Genomic DNA, 12,765 nt, shown 5'->3' on the forward strand with positions numbered 1-12,765 from the left:
ATATATATATATATATATATATATATATATATGCAAGCACATGTATGAACCTGTAGTCTTAATTGCTGGTAAAGAGACAGTATTTCATTTTGCAACCATAATATACTACCAAATATATTACAGGTTTACAAGTCAATACTGTGTTGTATCTTGTGTATATATATTGCATTGTTGACATACATGTATTTCTTTATGAAATGTTGTAACTTGCAGTACTGGCTCTGAATTTTATAGAAAATCTTTAGAGATTAACTTTAAAATGAAAATATTGCTCTGTTAACACAAGGTAAGGCAGCATTGACTTGTAAACCTGTAATATACTTGGTAATATATTATGGTTGCATAATGAAACCTTGTATCTTTGTCAGCAGTGTGTACCACTCAGCAGGAATGGGTTGAATGTGTAAATTGGTCGATCCAACTGTTGCACTGCTTGACCTGGTGGGTATTTAAACAATGTTTGTGGATAGTTGATGGATTGGATGTGGTGCTGATGAAACTAATAACTCTGGGTGTATATGCAGCATATACACCACCCATCACCTATTTTTCTCTCTTTGATTACATTGTTTAAATACTCGTGTTTGTATAAAAAATGTTGTGACTTGCAGTGTTGGTTCTGAATTCTATAGAAAATCTAGAGATAAACTTAGAAGTGAACCAATGGTCACATGTTGATATAATGGCATACACAGAGTATGTGTGGGGCAAGTTATAAGGGAACAAAATAGAGAAATAACAGCATTGCAATTATGAATGTATGTATGTAATGTTGGGTTGTACAATGCAAGATGTCTGTGGTAGTACATGCCAGGGAAACTTATGGAGATATTTTTCTGGGAAATGTGTTAGGAGTGGAAGGGTGGTGTCATCAAAGTACTCGCAAGACAAGATCCCTCAACTGAACGGAGTATAATATTAGGGGGTATGAAAAAGTATGATAGAGCAAGTGTCTTGTTGAGGAGGCAAACCAACACATGGCTTCTCCATCTGGAAAGGGAGATCTAAAGTCAAGGTACAAGGGAAATATGAATGAAAAAAAAAAAGCACGATCTTTCTCTCTCTTTCTCTCTCCCACTCTAAATATCTGTCTGTCATCATCATCATTTAACATCTGATTTCCATGCTGGCATGGGTTGGAGCACCTATCTATTTATCTATCTGTTTGTCTTATACGCTTACACACATCAAACTGGGGAGTTGTTTTGCATACTTACTACTCTACCTTTTTTGTAGGTGCATGTTTCTAGGCAAGGGAAGGAAAAATACTTGCCAGTAACTTGAAGTAGTTGGTAATGTAGATATGTGACGCTGAATTCCTGAACTTTGAAATATTAATGCTATCTACTGCCTGGGAGTCTTCAGTACTCCATTTTTGAATTGTTAGCCTCAAAATCTCACTGATACACATATATATATACACATATCCATTTGGGTGTGTAGATATGTGGAAATAGTGTGACAATGGGGGTAAAAAAAAATGTAGCTCATTTAGTCTTTTAAAGAAGAAATGTTGATGTTGGTTAAGAAGAGATGAGTGTCAGGATTCTTCCTGTTTGCTAATGATCACCCAATAAGAATTTAGTTTTATTCCAAAATATAAATTAAGTACAATTTAACAAGATTTTTGTAAACCTCTGTTGTTTGTCATTCTTATGAATGCTACTCTATATGGATTTCTTTGACTTGTGGGTTTGTCTTGTACATTATGAAACTGCATTGATAGATACGTATTTGATTGTGAGAGACATTACATTACAGAAGTAGAGGTTATAGAAATATATTCACTCTGCAAAACTGTGTATATGCTTTGGTACCATATATGATTGACTGAAAGCAATAGATTGATGTATATACTCACATTAGTGTATGAAATTAGGCACAGTGAAGAAAGGAATAATTTTAGCTTTAAATCTTTTCCTGATCCCACCTAGAAATTCGCAACAAAACGTATCCCATCATTTATATATATTGCCTTTGTCACCATTTAAAACTAAGAGTTCTTGGAATCCTTAAATTTCTGTACTAATATTTACAGCTCCAAAGAGAAATTTTGATCTTTAAACATTGAGCTTACCCTGTTGAGTGTATTTATCATTAATTACACTAATTACTCATTTTAATAATCAGAATGTACAGTAAAATGTTGATAGGCTAATTTACTAACTGGAAATGCTAGAAACAGTGGAGTTTATTGATAAAGAAGAAAGAGCCTTTTCTCCAAATTCTATATGCCAAGGGAAATAACTCGATTGTTTCATTTAACCATGACTGAAACTCTTTTACCTTTTATAGAAACTGAATTGCTGGGCTGCACAAAGAAATATTTTGGCTAACTTAGACTTACATAATATCTAGTATAGTAGCCTGTATTAAGTGTATTGCAGTTTCTATCACAATTTGTTGATAATAAATCAGTTTTTATATCTCTTACTGAACAACAGCTATCATTTACTTTGGTGACCTCTTTACAACTACTTAGTTATTTTTAGAATTGATTTTTATAGCTTTAACTCTACATTGTCAGTTTGCTGGAGTTTTTGTTTTTTTATTATCAGTATATTTTATACAACATATGATGTGTTATTTATTATTTCTCAGCACAGTAACTCTAACCCACTAATAGTATGATACAGTTGTCAGTCTGAAACACACACACACACACTATCTTGTCAGTAATTATATTTTCTCTAAAGTCTCTTATAGTTTCTAAAATAGTTGGGCTTTAAAATGTTCATGACTATATTCATAAAACTCGTTATTATTTTCCAATGAAAACCCTTCAAATATAACAAGTCTAATATTGAAACTGCAACAGTGCTAAGTTTGGGGGATTGTTGAGTGATTTAGAAAAGAGACAAAAATCATAAGCAAATTTCTTCTTAATCATTGTAAAGTTTAGTTTTCATCTGGAAAACACTTATTTCTTTAGGTATTTATTCAATAGATTGCATCAATTTATTTCAGTATATGATAAACAATGAATCCATATGGTTAGCTATAAGTACGGTTAGACTGAAGTGAAATAAAATGCACTGGTTTATTGAAATATTTTCACTTTGGTTAATGATTGCAATGAAACAAGGGAAGAGGTGAAGTTACATTTCCAGCTCAAACATACGCAGTGGAACAAGGTTAATTCATTTGAATTCTGAATATTTATTGTCTTGTTAATTAACGTCTACTGATGATATTATTAATGTCTGTAAATAATTATTGGATCGGGACTTTAGTTAATATTACTATTTACATTACAATTGAAGTTTGTACATTGGGTCATAAAATTCCTTCTCTTTTAAAATATGGTTTTAAACCTTCAGTTTCGATGCATTACCATTTTGATACCAACCCGCCTGCGACTGTCTTTGGTTCTCGAATACAAAGCTGTCCATTTTGAAATGTTTACATTTCAATTAAAACCTTCCCCTATAATTTTTATGTCAAAGTTTTTTTCTTATATTCCAAACACCAGCCTAATAATTTCAAAGTTAAATATTTTATCAAATCTCTCTGAATCAATTTCAACAGAATATGTTTCGTTAGAGACTGGGTGACGGAAGAGTTAGTAATTGTAGTATTATTTATACTTGAGATCTAACTTGAAATAATGGGGTGGAGAATAGAATGTTATTTTGATAAGTAACTCTTTTACCAGGATGTTATCACTGGGTCAGGGAAGGCTTATTCGTATAAACTATATTTGTTTTCATTACAACTAAATACTTTTAGCCGTTGAAATTTTAAGTTTCCTTCAAATACAAATGTTAAAATTTGCTAACAGATATTTAAAAGACATTTTATTAAAGATAGCTTTATAGATAGTTCAGAATATTTTTGCCACTCTCAATAGGCTTACTGCTGTACAACTTCAGACTGCTACTTGCTGCGTGAACCATTACTCTCCACCGCTGCAGTGCATTTTAGTAATAGTGCACCAAGCTGTCATTGTTAAGCGCAGGTTTGCATGAGCTGCTATATAAGAGATGGACTCTGCTGAGCTTTTATGTGGATGTGCATGTTCATGTGAGTGTGTGCGCATGCGTATATAAGCATATGTGTTTTGTACAATTTTGTAGAAACATGCATTTTCCTATTTCCATCTATATGTAATAGTAACAATAATAATAATAATAATACTAATAATAATAATGATGATGATGATGAAAAAACTGGGTACAGCTAGTCATCTTTATTAAGATCAATGTGCAGTGTCGGTTGTATTCCTCTTGGTTTTGCTAAAAAAACATCTTTCTTCTTCATATGATGTCACCAGATTGAATGGATGTTTGCGCCATCTGCAAGTTGCAAGCATTTCTAGGGTGAAGTAATCAGAAATATTTCTTAACCTTTATTTTTAAGCTGACCTTCACAGGAGAATATCTCAATGTTTTATTCTATTATATATTTTATGCTGACATTATTCGTTGACATTTTCACATGCTATATGTTTTAAAATCATTTAAAATTCTTACCAAAATGTATTCTTTCACCCTGACCAAAATTTTAAATACTTTTCTGTAAGATATAATGTGTCTATATAAATATATCTGCAGCTAGTTGTGTGTGTGTGTGTGTGTGTGTGGAAAGGAGAGCTCTGTCTCTCTCTCTCTGTCTCTCTCTCTCCCTCCCCTTTCCCCCTATACGCACACATTAATGCAACCTTTATGTGTATGCAGAAAAGTGTGATAGGGTTGATGTGCTTTTGAATTAGTTTACTGTAGCAACACAGAATTACGATAATTTACTTGAAACGTGTTGGAATTGCAAGCTGTGGTAGTGTTGTTGATGTCAGTGCTTTAATGGCAGTCCGTCTGTTGGTTTAGGATATCATGAAGTTTGTAGAGCTTTGTTTTGTTATAATATTATAACACTGACTTTCTTTTATTAAGGCAGATAGAGAGGGAACTGGTTTGCATTAAAGACACAGCCTTTAACTGCAATATTTTTAACATTTTAGCAATCTGAATAAAACCTTCAATTCACAAATATTTTCCAAATCATTTTTAAAAGATGTTTCATCATTCTACCTGTGTATTAACTACCTGCACTTGCATGCACACCACCACCACCACCACCAAGTACCAATCATGTATATGCACATCAGATACCAGTACACATGCACACACACACACACACACACACACACACACACTCACATATTCATATACACACGACAACAGATATCAGTATGTACATATATTCACTACCTGTACACTCACACATACACACACACACATGCACTACAGCAGCTACCGCTCTTTCTCTCTCTCTATGTATTTATGTGTATGTGTGTGTGTATATATATATATATATGTGTGTGTGTGTGTATAGAGACGCACACACACACACACACACACACACACACACACACACACACTCAACAATATCAACTAGTTGTACTAATGTATGTGTAACTTTCCAGTTTATTATAAACTGCTGACTTCTTCATTGAATATTTCATTCCTGAGATTTGTTTCTAACCTACCTGATACAGAAAATGTTTGACCTAAGATTTAGTTTTAAAGGAAAAGTTAGTTACCTGAACAATATATTTTCCCTAGATACAAATAATACGAAAAAAAAAATTTTATATGATATTTCTGTACTGATTACTTCTCTAATAATTGGGGATATTTCTTCAGTGATTCTAGTTTTGAAGAAAACCCATGACAGTATAATAAAAATATTTGGTCCTTTTGTCATAGAAATTTATGTGACAGTCAAAAATTTTCTAGTAGTAGTTGTCTAAGTCATCAGGAGTGTTCCCATCTTTGGAAAGCTCTTTCTACATGTATAGAGATAAGGAAGGTTCATATTATTATACCTTACACCAATATCATTGATTTTAGTTTTCCATGTTTTTGTCTATGTATTTCAATTTCTCGGAATTTATTTCAAGGCATTCTAAAGACTTATTAGCGTATTTTCAATTAAAAGTTTAGACAAAGATTACTGGTTATTAAATGAGTTCATGGGAATACTTTGTGGTAAAGCATTTTAGCATAAACACATGTTTTCACACATGCGCACTTGCAAACTACACACGTTTTTACAAATAGTCATGGCGCTGAGTTTACATTTTCTTAAAAGTGTGTAAATACATTTCATATATTTGGAGTAACTTCTGATTGTGATAGTTTAAAGGGGAGGGGTGATTACCTACTGATGAAAACTGATGAATTTTTAGCAGATTCTTGATATGGGTTCAGATATTGCCATAGTTCACCTTAATTCCTGTTAGGCGATGATCTTAATGTTGTGTTGAATAAATAAGCCAGTGCCAGCAAAGTAATGGTCTGTTAGCAGTGACTCAACGTCACCCAGCTGTGACTACCTTCAGATTATCAACTGTATAATGATAATGTCTGGATTCCTATCTTCATCCAACACATGTCACCTAGCATGGGAAATTGGTCAAAAGTATGGGGAGATAATTCCAAACATTAATCAATACAGATAAAAGATAAAAAGCATCACACACACACACACACACACACACACACACACACACACACACACACACACACACACACACACACACACACACACACACACACATACACACATATATATATATATATATATATAGATATATAGATATGTATATATATAGATATGTATATCTATATATATAGATATATTTGTGCGTGCGTGCGTGCGCGTATATATGTATGTTTGTGTGTGCGCATGTGCATGTGTGCATGCGCACCACAATATCTCTTGTTAACATAATTTTGTTCCAGAGTATATTCATAGCTTCTATAGGTAGGTAAGTGCAATGAAAAGTGTCAACTGTGTACTAGTGTTACTTCAACATATTGTTAAGTCACCTACTCTAATACATTGCTGACATTTTCTTTTTAATCCGTTTTTATGATGATAATGTTTTCAGTTTTGACTGTTTCAATTGAAGATTTAGTGTTTTTTCTGCTGCTAGCTTCTTTCATTGAGCCTTGTTAGTGTAATTTAGCTGCCAGTTGGGTAACATAGATCATATTTTACTAAAGAGTAACTCTATTCCTACGTGCATTATATTACTTAAATAGTGGACTATCAACTGGTTTCATAGAATGAGTTTATCAATGAATGTCTATATAACGTTATCATTATAATGATAAGATGAGGGCGAACATTGCGCTTGGTGGAAGAAATTTTCTGTCTTTCAACTGTAAATTTATACTTCTTCTGTAATGAATTTTAAAAAATGTGTAATATGTTATGATAGTGGACAGTTGTTTGAGTTAGAATATAAGGGAAGGTGCGGTTGTAACAAATATTGGTTTCAAATTTTGGCACAAGGCCAGCAGTTTTGAGGTAGGGGTAAAATGATTATATTGACCTCAGTGTTCGACTGGTACTTATTTTATCGATCACCAAAAATGAAAGACTAAGTCAACCTCGGGAGCATTTGAACTCAGAACATACACTCACAAGAAATGCCGCTAATCAGTTTTCGTAGTGTGTTAACAATTCTGCCAGCTCACCGCCTTAAGATGTAACAAATATTGAATAATGGTATTAGTAGAAATATAAATTTAGTGTGTGAAGACGGGAGGGGTGGGGGAAACTCTCCCCCACGTACATTAGAAAACTAAAAAAAATTCAAAAAAAAGAGATCAAAATCCAAAGAAACTTGATTTAAGTTATATTGATAACTGTAGAGTTAATAGTTGTGTTTCAGCAAAGAAAATCTGCTTTCACCAATTCAGTTGGTTCTTTGGAAACTAAAATATTTAAAATCTGTATATGAAGCAGAATTGTTTCAGAACATTTCTTTGTGCTTCAAATGTTGACCACAAATTTGATTTCTAACTATTGAAGTAATTTCTCCACAAAATGACATCAAATGAATTAAACGTAGACAGACTAAGCAGACATCATAACATTGTAGGTGAAAGTCATAATTTGGCTTTGTGACCATTTACCAATATTTAAATATACACACTTAATTACTAATAAATGAAAAAGCAGAAAATTGATTAGAACAAATTTAAAATATCTATGAATAAATAAAATAAACAAATGCTGCAATCTGTGAAATGAAGCTTTTGCAGATATTCCCTTTGACATATGTAAGCATTCACATGCATATAAATGTACCCATATACATATACCAGACACCTGTAGAAGCATATTATGTGTCTAAATCATCAGTTAATATCTGCTTTCCATGCTGACATGGGTTGGATGGTTTGACAGGAGCTGCCCAGGTTCCAAGTGTCTATTTTGGCATGATTTCTACAGCTGGATGCCCTTCCTAATGGCAACTACTTCACAGAGTGTACTGGGTGCTTTTTACATGACACTGACACAAACACTATTATGTGGCACAGGCACTTTTATGTGACACCGGCATCAGTGCTTTTACATGGCACTAGCATGGACGCTTTCATGTGGCACTGGCACAGGTGCTTTTGTGTGAAACTGGCATGGGCACTTTTACGTGACACCGACGCCTCAAGAGGAGAACCTCTTAGCCGAGAGAGGGAGGTAGAAGACATGTCTGTATGTATGGATGGTCACTATTTTACTTAGCTTGATGTGTGTTCTCTTAAGCATAGCAAACTTCCAGAAGTTTTGGTCCCTTGTCATCTCCTCTGTGAAGCCCAGCATCTGCAGATCCTTTCTCACAACTTCATCCCATTTCTTCCTTAGTCTACCTCTTCCACAAGTTCTCTCCACAATTCGATTGGCAGCTGTCCTCGTCCATGGTTTTTCGCATTATTCCTTTTGGTCTTTCCTTCCTTTCAGCTTTCACTTTCTTCTAGTTGGAGGGGCTGCGTGGTAAGTAGCTTGCTTACCAACCACATGGTTTCAGGTTCAGTCCCACTGTGTGACACCTTGGGCAAGTGTCTTCTACTATAGCCTCAGGCCGACCAAAGCCTTGTGAGTGGATCTGGTAGAAACTGAAAGAAGCCCATCGTATATACATGTATAAATAAATATATATGTGTGTATATGTTTGTGTGTCTGTTTGTTGCCCCCACTGCCATCGATGACAACTGATGTGTTTACGTCCCTGTAACTTAGCGGTTCAGCAAAAGAGGCCAATAGAATAAGGACTAGGCTTACAAAGAATGAGTCCTGGAGTCGATTGATTTGACTAATGGTGGTGCTCCAGCATGGCCGCAGTCAAATGATTGAAACAAATAAAAGAGTAAAAAGTAAATGTTAAAGACACTTTCATTTTTTTAATCTTTCTTTCTGTACTAAACTAATAATGCACTTTGTTTACATATTGTATTCTGTGTTCTGAGTGTATCTGTGTGTGTGTGTGTGTGCGTGTGTGTGTGTGTGTGTGTGCATATGTATACATATATAAATATAGAAATATGCATCTGTATGTATGTAAGAAATTGAGATGACAAAGGAATAAACAATTCTCTTATGGACTTCACTAGCTTACAGCCGTTTCTGCTGTTGAGTGCCTGAGTATCATCTTATACTCAGTCCTCAGTTGTGAGTCCACTGCATCTTAGAGCAGAAACAGTTGTAAGCTAATGATGTTCATAAGATAATTGTTTATTCGTTTGTCATATCAGTTTCTTTTTACCACTCTGTACCTGACTAATGCTTTTGTTCTGAAGAATATGTGTATTGAGGTCTAACACTGGGTTATTAGTATCACAGTACCTAAGTGAATAGTACGTCTATCAATATTGGAATTACTGGAGATGTCATTAAATATTACCAGGGAGCCAAGCCTATGTGTTCTTTAATGAAGTTGCTTGATCTGCTAAAAACAATAGCCAGTTTTCATCAAATTACACCCTACTGTCATAAAAATATGAGCATGATGTCTTAGATTCAGGAGACCTTAAAAATATCTACTTGCTTAAGACTGGATTGCTTTTGATCACAGATATAATTGATTAAGGCTGACCTGGGGTTGAGCAACTGCAGGGATCTGTTTTATGGGATTGTTTATGTGTGTATGTGTGTGTGTGTGTGTGTGTGTGTGTGTGTACGTCAGAGAGAGAGAGAGAGAGAGAGATAAACAAAATGTAATGTATAAAAATACACATGATATTAATAGTTTTCACAATTGCTTCTACTGTTTCTACTACTGGCCTTCACCCCATCACTTCTACTATTGCTGTGTAGTAATGGGTGTTGTTAAAGAATGTGAAGCATGAATGAGATAACATGTTTAATTGAACCTGTAAGAAGTTTAAATGTTGTGTATTTAATAACTGAGACTTTGTAGAATGGAGCAGATTGTGACAGGTGTGAGTGTATGTTTGTGGGGATTGGGACAGACTGAAACTTGCAAATACAGTGATCCCTCACCATATCATGATTCACCTGTTGCGTACTCAGTACATTGCAGGTTTTTCTGGCTAATCTCTGTAAATTTATATTGCAAAATCCTCAGAATATTGCAGGTTTCTGCAGCTGATAGGTATTTATATTTTCTCAGGTTTTAATTATTTCTGTGGGAGGCTTTTGAACGTAACACCCACGATAGTCAAGGGATTACTGTATTCAAATTCTGTATTTGCTGCTTGGGTAACCAAGGCCAAAAAATTCTATTTTCTTCCAGATTATCAAAGATCTGAAATGTTTCTTTTAATAACTACTATTTTAAAATGATCTTTAGTAGTAGCCAAACCTGGATTAGAGTCCATTAGATGGCATTCATGCTGTTGTCTGACCAAAAGATAGGGTCAGTTGTGAGGAGATTTATAATGTTTTTATGTTGAGATGAAATGTAAGGAGTTGGGGGGAAGATCAAAGATTTGCAGAGTAGTTGAGCAACAGAAGAACAAAGAAAAAGGTCTCATATGAATAAAGTTCAGAAATCTATGCCACTCAACAAGAGTTTTAGAGATAAGATTCTGTCCACCGTTTTTAATCTCACTATCAACTATATTTGAAATATTGGTTTCAAATTTTGGCACAAGGCCAAATACATTGACTCTATATGTATGAAAGGCAAAATTGACCTTGGTGGGAGTTGAACTCAGAATTTGAAGTGTCAGAAGAAATGCCAGTAAACTATTTGTTTGGTGTTAATGATTCTGTTAGTTCGTTGCCTTAATTATCCTTTCTACTAAAGGCACAAGACCTGAAATTTGCGGGAGAGAACCAGTCGATTCCATTGATGCCAGTGTTCAATTGGCAGTTATTTATCGACCCCAAAAGGATGAAAGGCAAAATCGACATCAGTTGAATTTGAACTCAGAATATAAAGATGGGCAAAATGCCGCTATGCATTTTGCCCAGCATGCTAATGATTCTGCCAGCTTGTTGCCTTAATAATAATAATAACAACAACAGTAATAATAATTCTTTCTACTAAAGGCTGGGGCAGGGGGTAAGTCAGTTATATCAATCCCAGTGTTCAACTGGTCCTTATTTTATCAACTCTGAAAGGAAGAAGGGCAAAGTCAACCTCGGTGGAATTTGAACTCAGAAAATAAAGACAGGTGAAATGCCGCTAAGCATTTTACCTGGCATGCTAACGATTCTGTCAGCTTGTTGTCTCGATGATGATGATGATGATGAAGATGGTGGTGGTGGTGGTGGCAACGGCTGCTGCTGCTGTTGTTGTTCAAAGCTGATTTGTCACTGTGGTTGAAGTGTTAATTCATTAGCAGTCTCTATGAACTTGTATCTCTTGTTTACCATTTAAATAACATTGACTTATTGTTAAGAAAGTCCAGTTCTGATAATCATTTTTTGCAAAGTCTAGTGACTTAATAGAACTGCTTTGATCTGGATTAAACTGTTGAGACAAAGGATTGGTTATGAGATTTTAACAAATTACTTTCTTCAAATAAAGATCAGAAGAAGGAAAATGTTTTAATATAATGTTGTCTGTTTTTATTCTGGTATTTAATAGTGACATAACACTGATACTACAATAAACACATCACGTCTCTAATCATAACAACTTACTACCTTTCAGGCTTGATCAATAGGATTGCCTTTTGGTTGATCACACTAGACAAATAGATAGATATATAGAGTTAGATAGATGACAATCAGCTATCAATGCCATGGTGAATAACATTGCTTCTCTAATTTCATTCATAAGTAATTCTAGAAGAGTGGAGTAAACAATGAATTTTGATATGAAACTGTGAGGATTAGTTAGGATTAGGATTTAAGGGTGATTGAGCTGAGAAAGTAGCATTGAGTTGACTGAAAGTGAATGATATGAACTTGTTAACATGGTCATTGATTATCATAGATGGTGCAAGAGGCTAGAAGGGAAATAATCAGGCAAAATCTAAGGAACTCCCCCCCCCTCCAATTCACCATGGAAAAACTATGGTAGTATGGAGATGTTATTTAATTAGCACAATCAGAATTACTGACAGAAAGGAGGGAAATATACAGGAGTGACCTCTTTACAAAGTAATCTTTAGATTAGGTTAATCTAGCGCATGTGTGTGTGTGTGAGAGAGAGAGAGAGAGAGAGAGAGATTGTATAGGGGAAATATAAACAGACAATTTCCCAGAGTTCAAGCATAAAACAAGTTTCGTTGTTAATCTAGTGCTCATGCATGGTTGTGAGTATTGTACTGTGGTCGATGGTTTCATAGAGGACTTCTTGTATCCAGTGGCCTAACAGTGAGGTGCTATACAATGTTCTAAGTTGTTTTAGGATTTTGTGTCACCTTATGATGAAGGTAAGATGTGTTGGCTGCAACATGTGTAAGAGAGAAGAAAGATTGTATGAAATATATTTAAAATAGGTAGTGATTGGAAAGTGAAGGCGAGGAGGAGAATGACCTAAGATAGCATCCTTTGATGATT

At 34.6% G+C, this 12,765-nt stretch overlaps 1 protein-coding gene across 1 annotated transcript in view; it reads left to right on the forward strand.

Annotated features, from left to right (window-relative positions):
* LOC106879341 (serine-rich adhesin for platelets) overlaps window positions 1–12,765 on the forward strand; it is a 209,046-nt gene that overhangs the window by 66,702 nt on the left and 129,579 nt on the right. The window lies entirely within an intron of this gene.

Source organism: Octopus bimaculoides, chromosome 14 (assembly GCF_001194135.2).
Source record: "Octopus bimaculoides isolate UCB-OBI-ISO-001 chromosome 14, ASM119413v2, whole genome shotgun sequence".
Lineage (NCBI taxonomy): Eukaryota > Metazoa > Mollusca > Cephalopoda > Octopoda > Octopodidae > Octopus > Octopus bimaculoides.